General features: G+C 38.1%; 1 long non-coding RNA gene across 1 annotated transcript in view; it reads right to left on the reverse strand.

Moving 5' to 3' along the window:
* LOC132597093 (uncharacterized) overlaps positions 1–19,695 on the reverse strand; it is a 58,143-nt gene extending 38,448 nt beyond the window's left edge. The window contains exon 1 of the long non-coding RNA XR_009563453.1: positions 19,572–19,695. This is a non-coding gene — a long non-coding RNA (uncharacterized lncRNA). The remainder of the gene's footprint in view (positions 1–19,571) is intronic.
* Positions 19,696–26,137: the final 6,442 nt, after the last annotated feature.

Consider the following 26,137-nt stretch of genomic DNA (forward strand, 5'->3'; position numbering starts at 1 on the left):
TCCAGTGAGGTTTATAATCTGACCTATTTTGAAAACATACCAAACTCATCCCAACCCAACCAAATAAAAAGTCCATCTCTGTTATAATCAGCCCTTCCTGAGTCACTTGCTTTTAAGACAGGTGCTATCTCAGCACATTGTCTGCTTTAGAGAGTGTAACATGACAGCAGAAGTGAGTGTGCTGAGCCATTTAAATGCTATCCAGTGGACTTATTATACCACTGGATCACCGAGAGAGATAAACGCTGAGATCTTTCCATATGGCCTAACCCACAGTTTGGGTTAGCTTTATTTTTGTTACATTCCTGATAGGATCCACTGGAGTGGCACCAGAACCATAGCACTGGCATCACTGGGGGAACTGGAAGAGTGGAACACAACAGAAGGGCCTGGGCCTTGTTCAAAACCATATGGACATGCTTAGGAAAAAAGTGAAAACCCCTTGATCTCTGAGACCACCTTCCCCATCCCCAATAAATGTGCAATCAGAAATATGCCTTTATAATGCTTTCTCTATAAATTCACATACATAGACAATTAATGAATAGAGTTCCCATGGTAGAAATAAATGAAGACCACCCAAATGAGATCAAAGTCTATTGATTCAGGGCTTGCTATAGCAAGGGAGTTAGCCACCATCAGTTGCGTTTGGCAGATACACAAAGCCAAGGAAAGGAGAGGGAAGGCTTTACAGCGGAAAAAGGGAAAGTTGCAGGTATGCCCTGATTGGAGGTTGTTGGCATGAGGAATCTAGAGGCAGACTAACCAGAAGCAGGGCATCCTATATGATTGGCTAGGGGTGCATATTTGGCTTTCTCCAGTTGGTTTGAAGATGGGAACAGGGGGCAAATTAGGGAAACTGTCAGTTAATAATCAAGTCTTGGTTGTTTTGGACCAACGGCTACAGGGGATGGTTGCTGCAGGTTGTGGGTTAGAGTTCTATTTTTGCTTATGGTCTTAGTTGTTTTGGACCAACGGACTTTAGGGGCTGGTTGCTGCAGGTTGTGGGTTAGAGTTCTATTTTTGCTTATGGTCTCACTGTTCAATCTGTATACTGAGCCTCTCACCATAGGTAATTATTTATTCATAGGGACTCCTTCTATATCCTGAAACAGATCCTATTGTCTATTGTACACTGCAGACAATAGTTTCCCCCAGACCATTGATTTTCATGCTGGAGGTTTTATTTTTTTGTTGTTTTTGTTGGGTTTTTTGGCTGTGTTAGGTCTTCGTTTCTGTGCACGGACTTGCTCTAGTTGTGTCGAGCGGGGACTATTCTTCATTGTGGTGCACAGGCTTCTCATTGCCGTGGCTTCTCTTGTTGCAGAGCACAGGCTCTAGGCGCTTGGGCTTCAGCAGTTGCAGCACATGGGCTCAGTAGTTGCGGCATGTGGGCTCTAGGGCACACGGACTCTAGGGTGTGGGTCTTCAGTAGTTGTGCCTTGTGGGCTCTAGAGCGCGGGCTCAGTAGTTACGGTGCATGGGCTTTGTTGCTCTGAGGCATGTGGGATCTTCCTGGACCAGGGATCGAACCCATGTCCCCTTAATTGGCAGGTAGATTCTTAACCACTGCACCACCAGGGAAGTCCCTCATGTTGGAGTTTCATCTTTCTATATAATCAAACCTTTTTCTTTATGACTTTGGGAATTCGTAGGTTTACTAAGAAGGTAATCTCCTTTATAATATCACAACATATGCCTCCTAAATTTCCTTTTAATGTTATTATAGTTTAAAAATAATTTTGAAATCTAGATAAACTTTAATTTTACATTGAATGTAAAAAGGAACTACAATCCAGAGAAAACTATAAACCAAAAAGATACATGTGCCCCAATGTTCATTACAGCACTATTTACAATAACCAAGACATGGAAGCAACCTAAGTGTCCATCGACAGAGGAATAGATAAAGAAGATGTGGTATGTATATATATAAGGGACTATCACTCAGCCACAAAAATAATGAAATAAAGCCATTTGCAGCAACATGGATGGACCTAGAGCTTATCATACTAAGTGAAGTAACTCACACAGAGAAATAAAAATATCATATGATATAGCTTATATGTGGAATCTAAAAAAGATGATACAAATGAACTTATTTATAAAACAGAAATAGACTCACAGACATAGAAAACAAACCTATGGTTACCAAAGGAGAAAGGGGGGGGGATAATTAGGAATTTGGGATTAACAGATACACACTACTACATATAAAATAGATAAACAACAAGGACCTACTGTATAGCACAGGGAACTATAATCAGTATCTTATAATAATCTTATAATGGAAAAGAATCTAAAAAGAATATATATATGTACACACATATATATAAAACTGAATCACTTTGCTGTACACTTGAAACTAACACAATATTGTAAATCAACTATACTTCATTAACAATTTTAAAAAAAGATGTCAGAAGAGAAAAAAAATGAACTACAGCTTTATTTCGTTTTCCAAATAGCTAGCCATCTGGAAACATACATCCTTCCTGCATTGACTCAAAAACCCATCTTTAACAAATACTAAATTCTGTTATCTATCTGCATTTGTTTCTGGACTTTGCTCTTTGGATCTGTTTGCCTGCTTTAATTACTAGGACATCACAGTTTATTTTGAGGGAATTATCCTCTTCATTTCAGTTTTAAGTTTTTTTTCTTTAACTTGAGTCATTGAAAAAGGTATTTTCTAAATTTCAATTTTCATGGGCTTTTTTTCCCTTTGACTATTTAAAACAGTTATTGCATCATAGTACAAGAATGTGCCCTGTATGATTTTTGTTTTTTGACTGTTAAGGATTATTTTGGTCTAAGCTATGTCAGTTTTTGTAAAGTTCTTATTGATTTTTAAAAATAATATATATTCTCTATTTCTTGGGTAAAACATATACGGCCAATCTTATAAACCTCAAATCCTCTACGCCCTTACTGTCTTAAACAGTATCTAAGAAAGTTATGTTAAATTCTCTCTGTATGATTTTAGGTTTGTCAATTTTCCCTTTGAATATCTAACAGATTTTGGTTCATATTAAAGCAATGTGATTAATTGTGTAAATGTTCACGACTACTGTAATATCTTGGTGATGTCACATCTATCTTGAATGCCTCTTTCCTAGTATTGGAAGGCAAATTCATAATTGGGACGTAGTTGGAAATTAAAAAGGAGAGTGACTAGACTTGAATTTTTTTTTTTTAACCTGGACAGAACTGGGACTGCTAATCTCAAAAGAAAACATCTCAGTGACAAAGTCCTTCTGTTTCTGAGAAGCAACAGCCCTCTTCCTAAGACTGTACTCAATCAATACAGCCACAACACTCTAGAGCCCTTCCTCTCCCAGTGTTTGTTTCCACATGGTCCATCGCCCATTTATTTACTTCTTTTTAGATACTTAGGATCCATCATTAGGAAACCGTCAAGTTTGCTAGGCTTTTTGTCTTGGCAATATTCTTCCTTTTATGCTCTTACTATTATGCATTGATTTTATAGGTCAGGCTCTCCAGTCCTAAGGACCTTTTACTATGTGCTCTTTGTACTATCTTTAGATGAAAATGTTGGGAAAAGAAAAAAAGTGGCTGTCTAATTGCTATTAGATTGCTCTTTGAGTTGAGATGGCAAACATTCAATGAAATGGTCTCTGATTTCCACTGGCCTAGAAGTCTATTTTGTACCTATCAAGCCTGGAAACCCCCTCTTAATTCTAAAACACTGTGATTTCTAGGTAAAAGCAAGAAGTATGAAATGCCCAGGACTACATAGGGGCTGGGAGTGCCATAACCACACACTGTGATCTTATGGGACAGTCTAGTTGTCACTGATTTTTTTTCTTTTCAATAGAGGCAATCGATTAAAAGTATAAATAATGAAATTAAATTTCTACAATGTTAGCTGGCTTCATATGTAAATTAACAAATTCTAAAAACCCATTTATTTGTCAGACAATATGTCTGGTTTTTTATGCAAAATATATGGTAACTGTAAACCACTATAAACAGTAGAGAACACAAAGAACCTGAAGAATATTCCCTCAAGTATTAACAAACATCTTGGGAAGAAAACACCCTCCCATTAAGACCATTAGAGAATAGTAGAATACAGTGTACAATGAACTGTTAATTTACACAGCATTGTCTATAAATTTTCCGAAAGTTCAGAAACTTTTTTTTTAATTTAGATACACCTTGATTACCAAAGACATAACTTTTTTTTTAGATAAGGTGCTTATTTCCATCCCTATAATTAAGAGCAGACCAGGTAATTTAAGGAGTTTGGGAGCAAATAACATCCTTTCCCTCAGTCTTGGAGTCTCAACCTGTGCCACCCACGTGTAAGAAAAAGCCAAGCCTAGATTTATTGGGTGCCAGCCATCTGCCAGGTACTTCGATGAAAATCTCCGTTTTTACAGACAACAAAACTGCAACTCGGATTAAGTTTCGTGTCTGAGGTTACTGAGGGAAGAGGCAGCAGGGCCAGTGTTTTATACCAAGTCAGAGTTCCTAATCTTTCAAAATCGTTCTCATGCCTTTGGTGGGACTGCACACATGCTAACAAAAGCATCCTATGCATTATTTATTCAGCCAGTTTTTTTCCATATAAATGGTTAGAAAGCAGACATTTTACCTTTTCTGCAAACTACATGTCATCCTCCCAAGCAACATGCTGGAGTATTCTTCTTTAGATCATTTCATGGCCATTAGAACCAGGGGAGGAAAATAAAGGATCCTCAAAATCCCCTAGCAGTATTGCCAGTCTCAGCAGATAAAAATACAGGATATTCAGTAAAACATTAGGGATATCCTTGTGCTAAAAACTTTATTAAATTATTTACTTGAAATTTGTGTTTAACTGAATATCCTGCTTTTTATCTGGCAGCCCTATTCCTTAGCCCCAATTTACAATTCCATCATTCTTCTCAAAATAGCAGATTTTTCTTGTTAGATATTTAGATTTATTTTCTTTCCTATAAGCCCCGTGTAAGAGAAAAACAGATGGGAGAATAGCCAATAGGTGCTTATCAAAAGGAGAAATTTTGTTTGGATAATTGTCATCAGCTCTCTGTGCATGGAGTAGTAACTGTAAATTTCATCCCTGATTCTGAAAGTCTCTGACTGGTGCCACAACGTTTTAAATGATTTTATCCGGCGATAATTGTTCTATTTCCTTCATAAAGTTGAGATAATTGTTCTATTTCCTTCATAAAGTCTTAGTTGAGAATACAGGGAGGTAGGAGGGACACCTATACTACCTATACCATGAAACTTGAAGCTAAACTTGAAGCTATACATATATTAAACTTCAACTTAAAGCTTTTTTTTTTTCAAATACACTTCAGGAGACAATTTTCCTAATTTCTACACTACTGCAGTCATGTTGGTGATCACAATCTCTGATGGATGGTTGGTTAATTAAATAATGCAAAATCAATCTGGAAAACTTCCCAAGAATCTGTGGTCAGTTGGAGGTAAATACACCTGGGAATCTCAGATAAATTCACTGTCAAGACTGCTGTGATGAGGGTATCAGAATTCACCCATGGTTTTCCAACACAAGGAAAACAACTGAATGTGGGTGAGTGCACAATCGCAGAAAGACGACCTTCTTATTTTCAAAGGATAAAAACTTCATCAAAAACTTGAAAATAGTTTCTGAATGTGATGGAAAACAGAGCATGGAGAACATGAAACAAGACAGTAATAGAAGAAAAAACTCCGGTTTTGGTCAATGTCTACACAGGGGAATTTTTTTATGCATATGTCACCCCTGGAAGACAAGTTTTCATTGCATTCATGACATGTTCCTGCACACTGTTTTAGATATTTCTCTATTAGTTATCCCAGAGGGATGTGTAGGAATGTAAAGCTGATGGAGACTGCAAGGTGACCTGCTCCAGCTCCTCCCAGAGTGCCAGGGAAAAGGCAGTTCCAGTCATTGCTTAATGGAGAGAGGTGGCGATGGGAGTGGGAGACGGAGGCACAAATACTTATTTATAAAAGTTTTAAAACTAATTGCTAAAAAGTTCCACTGAGAGAGATTATATGCTCTTCAAAATCAGCCATTCAAGTATCTCATTTACCTGATATTTTTTCTTAGTCCTTCATTAAAATCTCTTTCATTACATTGTGAAAACAAAGAATAAATCATTCTTTTAAAATAAATTATAAGATAGTTTCTCCAGAGAGAGGTACTTGCCTCCAGCTTCAGATAAGGGAAGGTGGTAGAGATGTACTTCCAGACATGATGGGATCCTGGCGCTCCAAGTGTCTGCACTCACTTTGAAACATAATTCAGCATTTTCTTTACATCCCAAAGAACAAATCCAATTCCACAGAACATGACAAGTATTTTAGATGTTAACAGGATTTAGTAGGAATACAGGGAAGTAAACTGACATTGCCCACAAAGAGAAACAAACTCCAAACAAAAATAATCTAAACAATAAAATTTCACATTAAATATTTCAGAACTTCACCATAATTTCTCTCCTGCTGCCTCAAATTTCTACTTTCTTTCCCCTTCCCCCCTCAAACCTCTCTACTTTCTGGAGTAATACCGCTCCCACCCTCAGCTGGTATATCCCACTCAGCAAAACAACAGCCCTACGGACAGAGGGATCCATTCCCCTTGGCAACTGCTCTACTACTGACTATCATTATCTCCCAAACCCCTTGGGATCTCACATCCAACACCCAGTGGCTTTCCAAGTGTTCATTAAACAAAGCAAGTTTTTTCCTTTGTGGTAATGAGCCTCTGGATGGCCCCCAATGATTCTTGCTTCCTGGAATCTACTGTTCTTGTGTACCCTCCACCTACAATGAATCATGGTTAAATAATCATGGCCTGTATGACCACGAGAATATGGTAGAAGTGACAATGTGTGACATCTGAAGATAGGTCTAAAAGTCATTGCAGATTCCACCTTGGTCTCTTGGGTTACTCACTTTGGGGGAAGCCATGCCTCCAGGACACCCAAGCAGCTCTGTGAAGTGGCCCATGTAGAAAGGAACCGAGGTTCTGCCAACACCAGCACCCACACTGCCAACCATGCGAGTGAACCATCTCGAAGCAGATGATGGAAGTCTTGACTGACATTTGACTGCAACTCATCAGAGACCCAAATGCAGAACCACCCAAACTACTGCTGAATTCCTGATTCTCAAGAAGTGTCAGAGAGAATAATTATTATTGTTTTAAGACACTAAGTTTTGTAGCAATTTGTTATGCAACTGTAAAGTAATAAGAAATACGTATTGGTCTCTGCCCTAGTTCTTGCTAATATTTGGTCTTTGACCTGGTTCCTGACACAGAGCTCCTAAATGTTTGTAATTTCCTATTGATAGGAGCATCTTTTGTTCTAAAGAGATGACTCTTGGTGGGCTCCTGGATGGGGGCTGGTCACCAGAAAGACCAAGCCATGATTAGAAGCTCAGAACTTTCAGCCCCACTCCCCATTCTCTGGAGAGGAGACAGAGGCTAAAATCTGAGTTAATAATCTATCATGCCTATATGATGAAGCCTCCATAAAAATCCCCAAAGTATGGGGATTGGAGAGCTTCTGGGTTGGTGATCGCATCCATGTGCCAGGAGCATGGTGCACCCCAGCTCCACAGAAGGGGAGAGAAACTCCTGTGCTCAGGACTTTTCCAGACATTGTCCTATGTACCCCTTCATCTGACTGTTCATTTGTATCCTTTAAAATATCCTTTGTAATAAATTGGCAATACTAAATAAACTGTTTTCCTAGGTTCTGTGAGCCCATCTATTAAGTTACTGAGCCCAAGGAGGGGGTCATGGGAACCTCTGATTTGTAGCTGAGGCAGACAGAAATTGTGAGTAGCCTGGGGACCCACTACTTGTGACTGATGTATGAAGGGGTGGCAGTCCTGTGAGATTGAGCCCTTTACCTATGGGGACTTGCATTAATCCAGGCAGTTAGTGTCAGAATTGCTTCGTGTGGATAACCCAGCCGTCTGGCGTCAGAGGTGTTGTAATAGAGTAGAATAAATATAGGAGTGTTTCCTATTCAGCAACAATATATAATCAATGCATATTCTTAGTGGAGGCAGCGGTTCTAATGCTTGACTCAGTTCTGAGGTATGAAGAATGCTGCAGGATTCACAGTATTGGATGATGTCTCTATTTCTTATCTTCTATCATGTTTTCTTAATAAAAAACAGCATGGAGAAACACAGAAAACTATTACCCTGAGTTTCTAATGAATTAATTGTTGAAAGTATATTCTATGGTGTGAAAAATTAGTGCAGAAATGACTCAAGGGCAAGCACTATATAAGAATTTTGTATGCCTGTCACCAGCCTTTATATTTCATTTTGTTTCCCTTAGCTAATTTCTTTAAGAAGGAGAAGTCTATTGTTGATTAACAGAGCTAAAAGGAAGTAAAAGTTGAGCTTGTAGACACCTTAAACATTTACCATGAACCTTATACGCTTACTGCTTATAAACACTGGCTTAAGTTTGCTGGCTCTATATCCTCAGCACTGGAAGTGGAAAAAAGGTTATATATTGAGAAATAAGTTGATTAATTGGGTTCCCAGGTCAATAGGGGAGATTATTGCTTAGAAGACCCTGTGCTGTCACTGAGACACAGTTTTCCCATCTGTATACGGAAATCATATGTGTCCTTCTATCATATCTAAGCAATAAGTGGGTCAATGACTAGATCTGGTTAATGAGATGAAAATACACTTCTCATATTTATTATTTTAAGATGGCAAATTTCAAATGCACTCCACAACAAAAATGGGAAGGCCAAGGAGGGGGCAGCAATGGGAATTTAGACCACCAGTCCTCACCCTGAAAACCATCCTGAAAACAACAACTTAGGTGAATTTACACATTTTGGATGCTTAGTGCTTACTTAGGTGCCCCACTGGGCTTCCATCACTCAGGACTTAGAAAGTTCTCCTATGGGGAGTCTGAGAAACCTAAGAAAAAAGACCTAAAGTCACGGACATCATAGTTTTCTGATAAATGGTCCACCCAGATCACATGATAACGAAGCTCAAAGTCAACAAATCTCACACATTTGTTCAGAGCTTCCAACTAGAGAAGACCTCCAAGATGGAAGATAAAAACCAGAACAGATAGGGAAAACACAATAAGGAAGGGAAAGAAACCAGTGAGGAAGAAGAAATCTTCCAAAGCTTGTTTTGCATTGTCCAGAGAATTAAAAGAAGTTAGTGCATCCATGAATTGAAAACAAGATGCTAGGAAAAAACATTCAGTAAACCAAAAAGATTTTTTTGGAAATTAAAAAAGATGATGGCAAAAATTAAAATCTCAGTGGAAGAGTTGGAAATAAAGCTAGAGACATAGATCAGAAAGTAGAACAAAAAGACAGCAAATAGGGGGGGCTTACCTGGTGGCACAGTGGTTAAGAATCTGCCTGCCAGTGCAGGGGCCACGGGTTCAAGCCCTGGTCTGGGAAGATCCCACATGCTACGGAGCAACTAAGCTTCGCCACAACTACTGAGCCTGTGCTCTAGAGCCCTTGAACCAAACCTACTGCAGCCTGCACGCCTAGAGCCCATGCTCTGCAACAAGAGAAGCCACCGCAATGAGAAGCCCGCGCACGGCAACCAAGAGTAGCCTCCGCTCGCCGCAACTAGAGAAGGTCTGTGCACAGCAATGAAGACCCAACACAGCCAAAAATGAAATAAATAAAATAAATTTATTTTTAAAAATACAGAAAATAGGTGAAGGGAGATAAGAAGTTTAGAAAACAGTCCAGAAAATCTAACATACAATAATAGATATTCATAAAGAGCAAGGACAGAGGAAATTGAAGATAGGAAATCATCAAGAAAATAATTGAAGACATTTCCCCGGGACTGAAGGTCATGAATTTTCAGATTAAATGGGTTCATAGGAGGCTTAAACAATAAATGAAAACAGGCCCACGTAAGGTACATCATTGTGAAATTTCAGAACTGGGCACACAGTAGATTCTAAAAGCTTCCAGATGGAAAACCAAGTCATATACAAAGTGTTAAAGCTCATATCAACTCTGTAAGCTAGAAAAATTCTTCAAAATTCACGAAGAGTATTATTTCCTATGTAAAATTTAATACACAGCGAAAATATCAATCAAATAAGAGGAAAGAATGCAGATACTGTCAAACATAAGAGCCATTTTTCCCCCCCAGGAAACAAGATCCATGATGACTGAGAATGAATGATGAGATAATTAAAAATTATGGCTTACACTAAAAGTTGCTCTCTGTCTTTCAATTGAAATCTGGGTAAGAGCCCGTGGTTCCCACAGACAAAAATGAAGAAGGAAACACAATTCTCCTTGAATACGACTGAATCTCCTTTATATCTCATCATTTAGACTCTATTCTATTTTTCTATCAATAAGGGTTGAGTATCCTTCTGGTAATACGTTGGTTGTCACTCTTTAAGAGGTCACATTAGTTTTGCATCATGGAAGCAGGACTGTATCAGAGGCACCCTCTGCAGGAAATCTGGAAGGCTGGGAAACTCTACCCCCATGGAGCAGTGGGTGAGAACAGGGTTCTTATAGGACAAGGTCTGTAACTCAGTTTTCCTTTAAGGAATCCCCTGTTCTTTATATGGAGAACTAAATTGAAGTGCATAGAACCTTTGTTTTTACACTGTGGCAGCTGAGGCTTTCTACATAAATCTGTGCTTCTCAGTTCAATCCTGGAGATTGTCTGATTGAATCATTCCTCACATGGTTTACTCCAAAAATATGTCCCTATATTTATTAATCTTAAGATCTAGAATTTCAGTGATTTTGTAAAAAAAAAAATGCAGTTACTGAATTGTTTTGGTATATTTTGCATAAATTAATGCTACTCAATTTAACTATAGTCAGTTGTTTACAATATGTAAGCATTTAGAACGATAATAGAATTGGAAAATGTCTTTCAAAATTTCGTAGATGAGATATTGCTTTTTCTTTCCGCCTCAGCACATCAGGAAGACATGCCATAGTCCCATTAGAAGCAACGACTCCCAGTATGTAGAACCTGCCTCCATACCTATATTGGTGAGTATATTCTCTTCTCAGTTGACTTTGATCCATGCTGTTTTTCAGACAATTTGAACACTGCTGTCAAAGTTAATCTATTCAATTTATTAAAGTCTTCCCTCCTTAAATTTGTATTGGGAGTTGACAGATGAAATAATGATAACTAATGGGAATTATTGAAATGAAAATGTTTCTTTACTTTCATTTATAGAAGTTGCTAATGAAGTTCAAAGTCCATTTTTGTTTTATTAGAGGAAAAATTATCTTAAGTTTATTTTCACAGATTGGGAAAGATCAGAAATATTTCAGTTGCATTTTACCTGAATTAATTGCTTATTCAGAGAACTTGCATTTCCCCCTATGACAAAGTAATTCTTGTGTTTATGTTTTATATCCCAAATCCCAACATCGGATTTAAAAGATGGATTTCTTAGCTGATATCTTTTGCGGTTTATCCTCAAGAAAACATTATTTGTCATGAGTGATTCTGCATAGTCTCTTTCATTTGTCTTGAAAACATATCCTCTAATCCTTTTTATTTGCTTGAAAATAGACAATGAGGACAAGACCACTATGATGCTATCAGACAGTAACTTTTACAAGCATACAGATTAAAATAGATATTGAACTTTGGTTTTAAAGACATAAGAGTTTTTAATACAGTCAGCTTTGCATTCACCCAGCAAAACTCCTACCTTATGTACAACTCAGTATTTTGAGTGCCATTTTGTATTTCCAGAGCTTCTGAATATTACCTTTGAATCTTATGTTGTAAATCAAATTGAAAATCACACAATTGGCTGTATAACTTATAATCATAACCCTGAAGTATGTGAAATAAATGCAACTTTATTTTTTAATTCTGAACTCAGAATAGAATGGTTTCTGTTTCTTATTCTGCCTAATAGAAAAAATTTATCTAGTTAGTTCTTTTTTTAAAATTTTTTAAAAGATTTTTTTGATGTGGAGCATTTTTAAAGTCTTTATTGAATTTGTTACAATACTGCTTCTGTTTTATGTTTCACCTTTTTGGCCGCGAGGCATGTAGGATCTTAGCTCCCTGACCAGGGATGGAACCCGCACCCGCTGCATTGGAAGGTGAAGTCTTAACCACCGGACGGCCAGGGAAGTCCCTATCTAGTTACTGCTAAGTAATCTGGGTTACTTGCAGATTCTCAGTCTCTTGGGTAAATATTCAGTCAGGTCCAGGGTTTCTAACCCCTCTTTCTTCTCCCTCTACCCCCAGGGTCAAGCAGTGCTCAGTGGTGGGGTTGAGAGGGGCAAGTATTTTCACTCCCAATGGGAAAGGCACTTGAGCATCTCACTAATATGAGTGTGTGTCCCTGTGTCTGTGTCTGTGTGTCCTTGTGTGTACCCTCAAGGAGCAAGGTATCCCTGCTTAGTGTATGACTTTGTTGTTAGCAGTACCACTTTGGATTGGGTTGTAAAGGATGATTTTATGAAATGTGATATTTTGGAATACAAACTGTGAATCTAATTTAAAAATCCCAGAGTATGGAAGGTGGTTGAGGAGATTTCAAGTTCCTGGTTGCCCTTTAATCCGGAAGTTCTAGGTTCGTTGTGGAGGAAAAGGGAGGCTGGATGGCCCCGCCAATTTTAAAATAAGATGATTTGACTAATCAAGATATATATTGATGCATATCTATACATAAATATACATATATATGATTACATATTGTATTCACACTATACTTCTATTTGAACTGATGGTATTTTTATTCATACCCCTGTATATGGTTGTGGGTTTTTTTTTGGCTTGGCCTCTTTTTTTTAATTTTTAAAAAATACTTATTGGAGTATAGTTGATTTACAACGTCCCTGTATATGTTTGAAATTCTTAAGACTTTGTGTGTGTTTATCATACACTCACGTGAAGCAAGTAATGCTCTCCATTCTAACATTTGCACCACTATTCAAGATATTTAGGTGAAATACATTCTTGGAATACAACTAGTCTAAAGAAAACTTCTGTGAGACTCCTGTGAATAAACTTTTCACTTTCCCATTGCAGTGCTGTGAAATCCATAAATGAAGTGTTATATGATTCCCACTTCTCATCACACCTGAACAAATGCACACACTCACCCAGAAGTGTTTCAGATGGGAGCTGTGATGGATGTGACACTCCCTCCCCGGCCTCCGCTGCCCCTTTCAGCACCACCTCTCCTTAGGCCCTCTGAGTCCTCTGAGGATCTACGACCTGGCTCAAACACGAGTGCATCTTGTGGGTTTCTGTACTTTCATGTGTGTGCCAGTGGACATGTAGAAAAGAGAATGAGACCCTGAATGACACAACCACATGGCAAGTGTGCAGCCAATCAGCTGCAGTAGAAGGTTCTCTGAGGAGGTGTAGCCTCATCTTCTAAAGTAAACTCAGAATGCCAGTGTCAAGAAGTGACGTGCTCTGTCCAACACCGCAGCACCTCAGGCCTTGAGGGTTCCTCAGCAGATTTTCCCCAAGGGAGGAGAAACGGAACATTATTAACACTACCCTGCCTTGATGGACCTTTTAAAGATGAAAATCACGGAGAGAGCTGGGACTTCATGGCCTTGGGGTGACAGAGAATTTCCCTTTGCCATCCTGGTGGAATATAAGTCCTTCAGATATAACATAATCTTTTTCAAAATGTCAATTTTGCCTTCCTGGCCTGAAAATATAAATCATTAGCATGCTATATAAAAGGGACCTGTTCTATTCCCTATAATCGGAAGTCTAAAGGTTTATTTGGTAATTACTGAATGCGTGTGGATTAGAGTTTAATGGTATAGTGAGTCATGTCAACCTGGTTAGTACACTTAGAGTGGTAGCACCAACTAGCTGGCAGGGCTTGTGTAAGAATTACTTGATATAATATCTGTGAAGGAGTCTGTGTCCCTTGACTCCAGGAAGATGTGAGCTAAGCCTGAATGAAGGATGCTCCTGTCCTGCTGTTACCCACATCCCAGGGACCTTGAAGGGGTCTGGGAGCCACAGCCAATTGTCAGCTCTGGTCTCTGGCCCTATCACCAGGCCTACAGCCCTCCCACATTCTGGTAAGAGATCTAGAAACGACAGCCACACTGTTAGGGTATGTGCTCTTTTTTCTTTTAGGTTTCCATGAGCCTGTTTGTTGATGTCCCATGCACCCACGGACAGTAAACAAGCCTGAATGGATCCAAGTATCTTAAGAATTAGGCAGAAAACAGTGTTTCCTAGCAGATTTCACCATTACATTTCCATTCAGAAGGGTCAAATTGTCTTCTTTGCTCTGCAAGTCATTTTGCCTCCTTACGTGGAGAGAGAGAGAGACTTATATGCTCTCCCAATTTTAGTTCCTTCAACTATAAAGTGATTATTAAAATAATTGCCTTTTAAATGAATCTGTGAGAATAAGTGAGACATTGTAAGCAATAAATGGTGAATTCCAACAGAAACAGTTTCTCTAATCACAAAAGTCAGTGGATATAATTAAAAATGTGAGCAGCCAACCCCTTTAAATATTTGGATACATACTTATGAAAAGCAGTTATAGCAATGATGTTTCTTTTTCTATAGACATTTCTAAATTCTTCCTGAAAACTTAGATGTTTATGTCATGAACAAAAAAAAACCAAAGAAAACAAACAGGAATTCTTATTACTTGCACCTGGGGAAAAACTACATACATTTATAACTTAGAATTCAGTTACAGGTCCTTCCTCATTACTAACCATAGGTTTATCTAACGCAAAAATATTCTGTCTTCGTTAAAATTTTGGGTGCTCATAGTAGTTTAATAGCAGTGACTCAAGTTCAATTAATATTCTCAAATATTTATATCTGTAGTAAAGGCAAATGGTTTTGTTTAACCTGAAAATTGTTTGCCCTTTTATTCACAGAAACATATATTGAACCCTGACTCACGAATTTTCTAACTCCTTTCTTCTACATGGTAATTGTCCACTGTTTTGTCTTTAGCTGCAGCACATATTTAAGCAATATTTGCTTATGCCTTTATTAGAGACCACATGCAGAAACATATTATCCAAGCCTGGCTGAAACATGAGCTACTTGAAAGGAAAATATATTTTCCTTTCTCATTGCAATTAATGACCTAATTAAGGTGGAACCACTTACGCAAGAAAAAATTTGTTTACTTTAAGTTTTGGTATTAGAAGTATAAGTGGTAAATCAAATATACTTCAATTAAAAAAAAAGTATAAGTGAAATTGAAATTCATGAATTGACTAATTATGCTCATAAGCTCATGTATAGCTCAAGCATATGGCCAATATGATGAAGTTTGGATAGTTACAGTATTATTTAAGTAAATTCCATATATATTAAAGCATAGGTCCCCAAACTTTTTGGCGCTAGGGACTGGTTTCATGGAAGACAATTTTTCTGTGGACCGGTGGTGGGCTGGGGCCGGGGCGGGGTGCTGGGCAGATATGGTTCAGACCGAAAGGCGAGCGATGGGGAGGGGCAGAGGAAGCTTTGCTCGCTTGCGGCTCACCTCCTGCTGGGAGGCCCGCGTTCCTAACAGTCCGCGGACCGCTCCTGGTCCGCGGCCCGGGGATTGGGGACCCCTGCATGCAAGATTTCCTATTATTTATAATTATTATAAGAGGCTCTTTACAATCATAAAATTTTTGCCACGTGTACTATTTGCCATGAATAATTTTATTTGCATTGTGTATATAGTCATTCCTATCAAGATTGTGTATTAAGGTATTTCCCTGGGCTGGGCTATTTAGATTAGCTTTGGTGACAAGTGAGGTGCCTATCTCTTTATATATGAGAGCCCTGAGAAAGCTCTCAGGCTAAAAAGTCTCTCACACTTTGGCCTGCAATTCCAGCTCTGATATAGATTCATTCCTGCCATTCTACTTCTCTTCAACATAATCTTGATTACAGTACAGTATTCCAGAAAAAGTGCTATGTGAAGACATTAATATCTATTAACATCATTTTACTTATCACAGCTCCTTCCAAAATGACAGCTGGTTGAGAGCAGAGTCCTGACAAAGAGGCTACAAGCTGGTCAGTTTTGAGGTGGAGAAATATATAAGGGTCTTCTGGAAGTCAGCGTGTGAACTGACTGACAATACAAAGGGTCAGCCCTGAAGACAGTGTCTAGGGACAACTCTGGGACACAAAAGAAACTAAACTCAGTGCCTGCACTACCCTAAATTTAATCCAAGACATAATATTTGTATAAAGATAGACATAATAAGCATTTAACAGCTCCATTGATTGAATAACTATTCATATTCTATCATTAAAGGGGTGACATAATCTACTTACTCTAGCAGACATTTACTTACTCTAGTGGAAAAATTAGAATCATGGGAATACATATTTAGAGCAGGCTGATTTAGGAAGAGAGCCTCACATTTTTTCAGAGGACGCAGGCAAGGCTTCAGTGTATGTTTGCTGTTGGAGGAGCTGTTTGTTGGAAGAGAGGAGGCAGAAGTGCTTGGCTTAGGGAAGGTGAAAGAACTCTCGTTACGTGATGGTCGAAATGAGCTTATATAGTGCCAGACAAAAAGCTGCAGATACAAAACTGATTACTCCTGAATGACATCAAACATACCAAATTTATTTTTCACTTCAATTCAATTTCTAGGCTAGAGGAGTGTTCCAGGACCAAGCTTTTTGATTGGCTTTTTATGAGTCATATCTTGCCTTTCCTATAGCACACTTCCGCTTGCTTTAGTTAATCACCAATGCATAGGGAGGAAAAAACCTTATGCAATTTTTACAAACTTAACAAAAGTTTCAAAGTTCTTTCCTCAGTTTTTGGTATTGTGGACTGGCATAATCATCCATGAGTTTCTGGCAAAATGGGTCTAGCAGATGAACTGCCTCTTAGGATGTAAATTAGGCACAAGGATAATATACGGCGTGGGAGGACCATAAATACTGGGACAGAAGATCTAATGTACATGGAGGGTGCTTGGGGTTTTCTTTCACCTGAAATGACCTAAGCCTTGTTCTGATAAATGTTGAGGAGAGCTACATGATATCCAAAATTTATTCCAACTTGGTAATTCTAAGATTTTTCCTACTGGAATGAAAGTAGTCTAGAACTTCCCTGGTGGCACAGTGGTTAAGAATCTGCCTGCCAATGCAGGAGACATGGCTTTGAGCCCTGGTCCGGGAAGATCCCACATGCCACGGAGCAACTAAGCCCGTGCATCACAACTACTGAGCCAGCACTCTAGAGCCTGAGAGCCACAACTACTGAGCCCGAGAGCCACAACTACTGAAGCCCATGCGCCCAGAGCCCATGCTCTGCAATAAGAGAAGCCACCGCAATGAGAAGTCCATGCACCACAATGAAAAGTAGCCCCTGCTCGCCGCAACTAGAGAAAAGCCCGTGCACAGCAATGAACACACAACACAGCCAAAAATAAAATAAATTTAAAAAAAAGAAAGTAGTCTAGAGTGCTTTCACGTGGCCCAAGTTTTAGAGGCTCTGAGACTTGTAGATAGGCACTCATTTGTATTAATAATTTCTAGTTGCAGTAGTGTGATTTTTAAAAAAAGTTTATAGTTCTGAAAGTAAAATGATTTGGTCTTATGCTTTGCATTAGCTCTCCTAGAGATCTTATTATTCATTTGGAAAGAATGTGTTTGTGGTGATCAGGACAGTAACAAGTAGAAACTTTCTGAATGGGCACTGAGCCCATTTCTCCCCTGGGCACCAGATAAACTCACACCACAAGTTATCAGCAGAGTTCTATGTGGTTAAAAATATCCAATTGAAACCCAGAAACCCCATGAAACTCTGAAGCAATCTCTTCATCTCAAGGTTTTTTCCTAGGCTCAGAAGGAAATAGCCTTATTTGAATTACTCTGAAAATTCTCTTCAATCCTAAGGCTAGCATCAGAACACATAAACAAGCTTGAAATTTCTTTTTTTCTATTTATATTTGTTTTCTCTCCATCTGCCCTGCAGAATGATAATGGGATAAAGCCATTGCTTCCATTAACCATCATGGCTCATATCTCATCTTTTCAGTTCTGATGCTAATCACGGCAAAGCCGCAGCAGCCCCTTGAAGCACTGCTGAGTAATCCAGGTTCAACTGTGACCTGAATTCTAAAAGTGAAAAATAAAGCCAATGTTTCCTAATAGCTTATCAAGAAATGTTTTCACAGATAGCACAGTCCAATTGCAGGCACTCTTAAGATATGACATTTCAGTTATTTATTTCCATGTTCTTCTTTCTGTTCTCTTTTCTCATACTGGTTTGAACGTTCCTGTGATCCTTAGCATTTATATTCATTGCTGATGATCTGATTATCATTCACTCAGATGAGAAAAATACGGTTGTTGCTCTCAAAGGCTTTATATAGATGAATTAAAACAGGGGTAGGGGACCTATGGCCTGTGAGTCATACTTGGCCCAACACCTGTTTTTGCATGGCCTAAGAGCTGTGAATGGTTTTATATTTTTAAATAGTTGGGGAAAAATCAAACAAAAAAGTATTTGGGGACACATGAAAATTATATGAAATTCAAATTGCGGTGTCCATAAATAAAGTTTTATTGGAACACAGACGTGCTCATTTGTTTATGTATTATCTATGGCTACTTTCATGCTACAACAGAGTTGAGTAGCAAATACCAAGACTGCCTGGCCTGCAAAACTGAAAATATTTTCAATCCAGCCTTTTACAGAAAGTTTGCTGACCCCAGAATTAGAATATAAAGTAGGAAATTCTAAAATGCAGACATGAAGAAAGTGCTGCCCTGAGGGGGAAATGAGTAACTGCCTGGGACAGTTACATTTTCCACAATCAATTTTTCTTGTTTAATATTGAAGATATCTCATACTTGCAGAGGTTTTTTTCCATCAATAGTATTTAATCATCACAGCTAATACAAGCTAAGGTGACTCCACAATTACAGTGAGTCAGAAGGAAATGGCTCTTCCCACCGTGAATGAGGCTTAATGAGAAAACTGAATCCATAGGAAAGGAAAAAATTGCTTTATATGTAACATTCTCCTAAATATTAATGAATAAATGTGCATTGCTAAGGGAATTGGAGAAGAATTTTCTACTCTCCCTAATATTGCCTTGGCTATTCTATGGCTGAAGAAGAGTCTAGGCCTAGGGTTTCACGTATGAAAGAATGATGAGCAGAGAGGCAATGCTTTCCCAAGATTCTTCCACATAGCTGATTTCTAAATTCTCAGTCTCTTCTCCTCTGCCTATTTAGCCATTTTGGGGTCAATCAGCCCTTATCTTTGAGATTAAGGAGACTTACAATGCTTAATCCCATTGCATGCTGCTTTCATTTGTCAGGTCCGATCATTATTTAGCTGGGTACATGCTTTTTGATGAGCATTTTTAGTACTCCACTCCTCTGTAAAGTTTCTGAGCATCCTGTCTACTGATTAATGTCTTAAAGAGAGGAACAGTGGGAGAAAGAGGGAAGAAAGAACTAGCTTCCAAGAATATGATCCTTACAAAGCTACAGTAATCAAAACAGGATGGTATTGGCACAAAAAAACACATAGATCAATGAAATAGTATAGAGAGTGCAGAAATAAACTCACCCACCTGTGGCCAATTAATTTGCAACAAAGGAGGCAAGAACATACAATGGAGATAAGACAGTCTCTTCAATAAGTGGTGCTGGGAAAACTGGACAGCTACCTGTAAAAGAAAGAAATTAGAACATTCTCTAACATCATACACACACACACACAAACACAACTCAAAAATGGATTAAAGGCCTAAATGTAAGACCTGAAACCACAAAACTCCTAGAAGAGAACACAGGCAGAGCACTCTTGGACATAAATTGTAGCAATATGTTTTTTGGATCTGTCCCCTAAGGCAAAAGAAATAAAAGCAAAAATAAACAAAATGGGACATAATTAAACATAAAAGCTTTTGCTCAGCAAAGAAAACCATCAACAAAACAAAAAGAAACCTACAGAATAGGAGAAAATATTTGCAAATGATATGAACTTATAAGGGGTTGTTATTCAAATTATATAAATAGCTCATACAACTTAATATCATAAAAACCCCAAACAACCCAATGAAAAAATTGAGCAGAAAACCTAAATAGACATTTTTCCAAAGAAGACATACAGATGGCCAATAGACACATGAACATCATTAATTATTAGAGAAATGCAAATCAAAACCACAGTGAGATATCAACTCATACCTGTCAGAATGGCCATCATCAAAAAGTCCACAAATAACAAGTGTTGGAGAGGGTGTGGAGAAAAGGTAACTCTTGTGCACTGTTGGTGGGAATGCAAATTGGTACAGCCACTATGGGTAACAGTATGGAAGTTCTTAAAAAAACTAAAAATAGAACTATCACATGATCCAGCAATTCCTCTCCTGGGTAAATATTCGGAAAAAATGAAAATACTAATTCTAAAAGATACATGAACCCCAATGTTCAAGGCAGCACTATTTACAACAGCCAAGATAAGAAAGCAACCCAAATGTCCTTCAACAGATGAATGGATACAGAAAGAGTGATATATATATATATATATATATATATATATATAATGGAATAAAAAGAATGAAATTCCATGAAAAGAATGAAATTCTGCCATTTGCAGCAACATGGATGTTAGGCCTAGAGAATATTATGCTTAGTTAAATAAATCAGACAGAGAAAAACAAATACTGTTTGATATCACTTATATGTGGAATCTGAAAAAGAAAATGAATGTATACAGTAAAAGAAAAAGTTTATAGACTCACAGATATAGAAAATAAGCTAGTGGTTACCAGTAGGGAGAGGGAAGTAGGGAGGGGCAGAAAAGGGGTTATGGGATGAAGAGATACAAACTACTATGTTTAAAATAGATAAGCAGCAAGGATATCTTGAATGGCACAAGAAATTATAGCCATTATTTTGTAATAACTTTTAATGAAGCATAATCTATAAAAATACTGAATCACTATGCTATACACCTGAAACTAATATAATACTGTAAATCAACCATACGTCAATAAAAACCAAACAAACCAAACAAAAAAGAATGATGATCCTGATTCTTTATTATCTCCTTACACAGTATGCCTTTTAAAAGGCACACTTAGCTGTGAAAGTGCTCCCTGGAATTAAAGAGCAAAAACCTACTCATGAATAGCAAATGGGGAGGGTTAGCACACCTATCCTAATTTGACATCTGAGAAAACTGAGGCTTGAAAAGGTTAACGAATTACCCAGGTTTATAGAGTTTGGGAAGTGGCAGAATTGGAATGTATACCATTGGGTAGAAATCTTGAGCTCCTTCTACTTTATCACAGCTACCTCCCTGTTATAGAATATAATGAAAGCTACATGTCTAGACGTAGCTGTCTCTGTTGGACATAGTTTAAATATGTTAACTTAGCATATTGTATCTCTGCAAGAAAATCACCCTGAAACCCATCATATGATCTGTATCACCCAACACAGGGCCCCTTGGAAGGTCTTGAAGCCCTATACCTGACAATATCAGCTCTTAAGCTAACATTGTCTCGAGACCTCCATATTTATATCAAGGCCTGAATGATAACTTTCTTTTAAAAGCAAGATAGATGCAGATGGCTCACAGAAGAATGAAGACAAAGTCTTGCCAGGTGGGGCCCCCCAGATAACTCAGTGCAGACTCGACCAGATGTGTGGCACAGGGAAGGAGTACTGGCAGGGTAAACCAGTCCTAAGTCAGAAGTGGAAAAAATCCCCTCATTCATGTGGAATTCTGTAATGCTTACCATCAGGTGGGAAGGTATCACAGAAGTCCTATTTATGCAGGGCTGTCTTAATCTATACTGGAATTTCTGGAGGATATAAAGATCCTCAGAGAGGTTAAAGTATAAGGGAGATAGGACATATATTATGTGACAGTGTTCTCATTAAATAAAATTGTGCCCCTTGTAAAGAATCTGAACTTGGGCAGCTCTTCTGAGTTATAGATGGTAATAGCTATATACTGACTTGCCTGTTATTGCACAATAGTAGCTATTAGCTCAGGAAGTACAATGAGGAATTTTCCATCCACATAAAGAAACAGTGTACAGGTTAAAAAGTGGTCTCTTGAGGCCAGCTGCTTCCATTTGGATTTCTCATTTACCACTTTCTACCTCTGTGATATTGGGCAAGACATACAAACGGTTTGTGTCTCAGCTGCAAAACTAGGACAACAATACCTAATCTGTGAGGATTAAATAAACTATCACATTTAAAGCACATTTAAGTTGTTTGACACATAGTGAAAATTCAATAAAAATAACTATAACATATACATTAATGATCCAGTATACAGTTCAATATTTCTTTAGGGTTCCAATTCCAATTGGAGCATAAGCAGTAGCTTTTAAAATTATACTTGCATTTGAATTTGCTGGATATATGCTGAAATGAAAAATTATAATGCACTTTATCATGGGAAGATGTGCCATTATCATTGGTACAATCAGAGAGAAAAGATGAAAGTAAAATTTATGATTATATAATAGCTTGTACTTATATAATAGCATATACTTCTATGTCCCAGAAACTATTCTAAGCTCTTTTATATAAATTTAATTCACTTAATCCTTACAACCATGCTAGGAGATAGGTAAGTACTATTATTATCCCCATTTTACATACACGGGAATATAGGCACAGAGAAACTGAGAGAGAAGAACAATGCCATTATTTGAATTGTTTTTTGTCTTATGTTGATGGTAACTATGAACTCTTGGTCTTTCATTAGATCTCATTTGTTTACATGTTTAAAATTAATTTAATTTTTAAAGTGAAGTTTCATCTATGAATTATTTATATTAGGATTTTGTTGATTGTTTATTCCGTGGAGGGTCATTTGAGGACAGGGCCAAGCTGACTGAGGAATGGATTGCAGTGGCTGGGTGGTTTCTGGGGATGATTAACAGATGGGTCAGAGAACTAGAGAAGCCAACACAAATGACAACTGCTAACAATAGAGTAATTTTGAAATTACTTTCTGGTTTAATATAACCAGATTCCAAAATGTTAAACATGTTTCATAGGTACTTAGTCAATCATTTTATGAGTAGCTCATAATGGCAAAAGCTCATCTAGCAAAGCATCCCAAGAAGCTTTCCATCAGAAGTACCAATAAAAGGGTCATGATTTCTAGCTATTCTCTGAAACGACTCTTTATTTAGGTCTTCTTAGAATATGTTTCTGCTTGAAATCCATGAATTTACTTTCTTATTATAAACAGTGACCTTTGAAAGGAACATAGTCAGTGCTATTACCACCCACTCAGTTTGAATTGAACCAATTACTCAAATCATGATGGATTTGAATTAGTTTTCTTTGTGTTTATGAAAATGTGCTTGTGGAACTGAATTTTTCTTTTCCATCATTTATCAGTAAGAGGAAAGTGCAAGTATTTCAGAATAAGAGTATAATTCCCTATGATTGGTTTACAAGCGATGTTGAACTATTTTGATACTCAAATAGATTGTGGAAAATACTTTTAGATAGCTGATATTTTCCATTTTAAAGGTAGGCTTGTATATTGAAGTTGCTACTGTGCTTCAACTATAACAGACCTACTTCTCTCTTCTGCCCCCAGAGAATGGCCAGCGTACATGTTAGAACTGGATGGAAGTTCCTGCAAAAGAAAGAGATACTTCCTGCCTCTCACCACACTTCAGAGCCTTCACTCCTCAACTTCCAACGTCTGACTTTTGACTCCGCAGGTGAAGACTCAAGGCAAATAGTAACGTAGAGTTACCCTATTCCGTCTGTCTTTGAGTGAAGCAGTCTATAAGGCAACACTGCAAAATATTTTTCTGAAAAACATGCGAGAAAACTCAAGAAATCTCTCTCATCCTCCAGATGGAAATTTCCTTCTAATTTTCCTCCTGAAGTGTTGGTGGAACCATTCTACCTTGCAGAGGTGGAGTTCCCGAAGGGCTTGTACTCCCTCCAGTTATCCTGATGGAGGTGGTAAGTGTTCTGGTAAGCTCTTGCAAGTGTGGGAAGACAGTGGTGATTTTTTCTTGTGAGCACATGATAGATGGAGAATCATAGAATTTTAGGTCTAGTTATACCCTTCTTGATTTAACAGCTGGGGAGCATGGGACACCAGAGCTTAGGATGACTTGGTCTCACAGCCAGTGTAAGAATGCAGATCTCCTTGTGCTACTTTGCCTCCTCCAGGTCACAACTCAAAGGGCCCAGGAGTCTTAGGTAACTCTTAATTCCTCTTTTCTCAGTAGTAGATTATACTGTTCTGAGTGTAATGAGTAGTAGATTATACTGTTCGTGAGTTATCATATCCAAAACTGTATAAGAGTCCCTCCAAACTACAGCTAGTTTGCATTCTGGTTAGAATATATAGCCTGAGACTCAAAACCATTCTCCTTGAAATAAAGGAACTCAATATTCTTCGAGTAGCAAAACACTGATTGCCTTATTTATTGATACTTCCTACAGTAAAACATCATAGACACGGAGCATGGAGCTCTCGTTTGGTTCCAAGCTAATTAGAGTACAGTTTTGAGAAATGATTTTATAATATAAAACATTAACATAAAAATATTGATGAAAATGTCTTCTTTAAATCAAGTTATAATAATTTACATGGAATTGTAAGTTAGACAATCTATTCCCCCAACCAACCCCAGACCCAGTTCTATGCTCAGTTTGGAGCCACCTATAATGTAATATTTTAACTCAAGAGCAAATTTAACTGTCTAAATGTAAGAGGTGGAGGTAGGTAGCAAAGGACCAAGAGAACTCAGCTGCCCACTAGTTGGGTTAGTCATCTGCTACATACATGGTGGTCACTTCAAGACCCATATTAACCTAAAAACTCAAAATCCATGCAAGAAGGTGAATGGGTCAGTCCCCATTAAGAACATGGACTTCAGGTATGAGAGTGGGTTTTCTTTTCCCTTCCTTCCTCCCTCCCTCGTTCCCTCTCTTCCCCTTCTTTCTTTTCTTTTCTTTTTTTTGTTGTTCTGAAGAGATTTTTTGCCTCTGCACTCAGGAAGGCCTCAGGCTTATGTTCTCTTCAGAGGACAGCAAAGTAGCAAAATCCATTACACGATGTTTATGCCTTGAGGAGTCTAGTCTAAAGGATCACTTCTACCTTATTAGAAATAGTGCTGATTTAAAATTCTGATTCTATATGGATCTAGGAGAGGGGTTGGCCAAGGTCATGGTGGTTACAAGAAGGATTTCAGAGGTTCTGTCCAACTGGAAAAAAAGCAGTAGAACAATAAAAGATGGTACAGGAGAACAAGGAAGACAAATACGAATAATCTCTGATTAACAAAAAATTATTTTTGAAACATTGCAAGTAGGTCAGAATGATGAAAAAGAGGCACCTAAATAACTTTCTCCTTAGGATCTCAAACCCAAGAAATCGTTGGCTGCCTTATTGCAGAGATCCAGCTCGCTGTCTCCCTCCCAACCATCCACCCCTCAGACTCAACAAGGCCACGCTCTGTCTTTCCATTTGCAGGAACTAGACGTTCCTGCAGACCAGGGGGGCAATGCTCAAAATTCAGGTTGGATGCAGTCTCTTGCAGTGTCCACATCCACCTTTCCTGCCCACTAAGAAATGAATGTCACTGTTTCTCCAAAAGCCTCTATCAAACTCTGAGTTATTTTAAGACACTGCCATGTCTATTTATCTTAGGCCCTGCATAAAAGTGAGAGGTGGGCAAAAATATTTTAAATGTGATCTTCGTGTTCCTGAGCAAATCACTTCACCTCCCCAAACTCTGTCTATGTAGATATAAAATTGGAGTAATAATGATATTTTGTATCCTGGGTTGGTATGGTCCCTGTGAGGTACCAGGTATGATACCTCACCCATTAGGCTGGAGCCACAGTGTGGGAGTGGGTCTGGAAACGTCAGACTGTGACAGCCCATTATGAAAGAGCCGAAGGTTCTGGGATTGCATCAGAAAGGCAACATGCTCAATAGACTGCCTTATTGTGCCGAGCTAGAAAGGAAATGATACATTTGACTCCAACTTATTTGATGATAACATTGATATCTTTGTTGACCTAACTGTAAAACCGAAAGAAAAGTCCAAAAAGAAAGTGGAAGTTAAGTCTGTATTTGATGATGATATGGATGATATCTTCTCCTCTGGTATCCAGGCTAACA

The sequence above is a fragment of the Globicephala melas genome, chromosome 3, assembly GCF_963455315.2.
Source record: "Globicephala melas chromosome 3, mGloMel1.2, whole genome shotgun sequence".
Classification (NCBI taxonomy): domain Eukaryota; kingdom Metazoa; phylum Chordata; class Mammalia; order Artiodactyla; family Delphinidae; genus Globicephala; species Globicephala melas.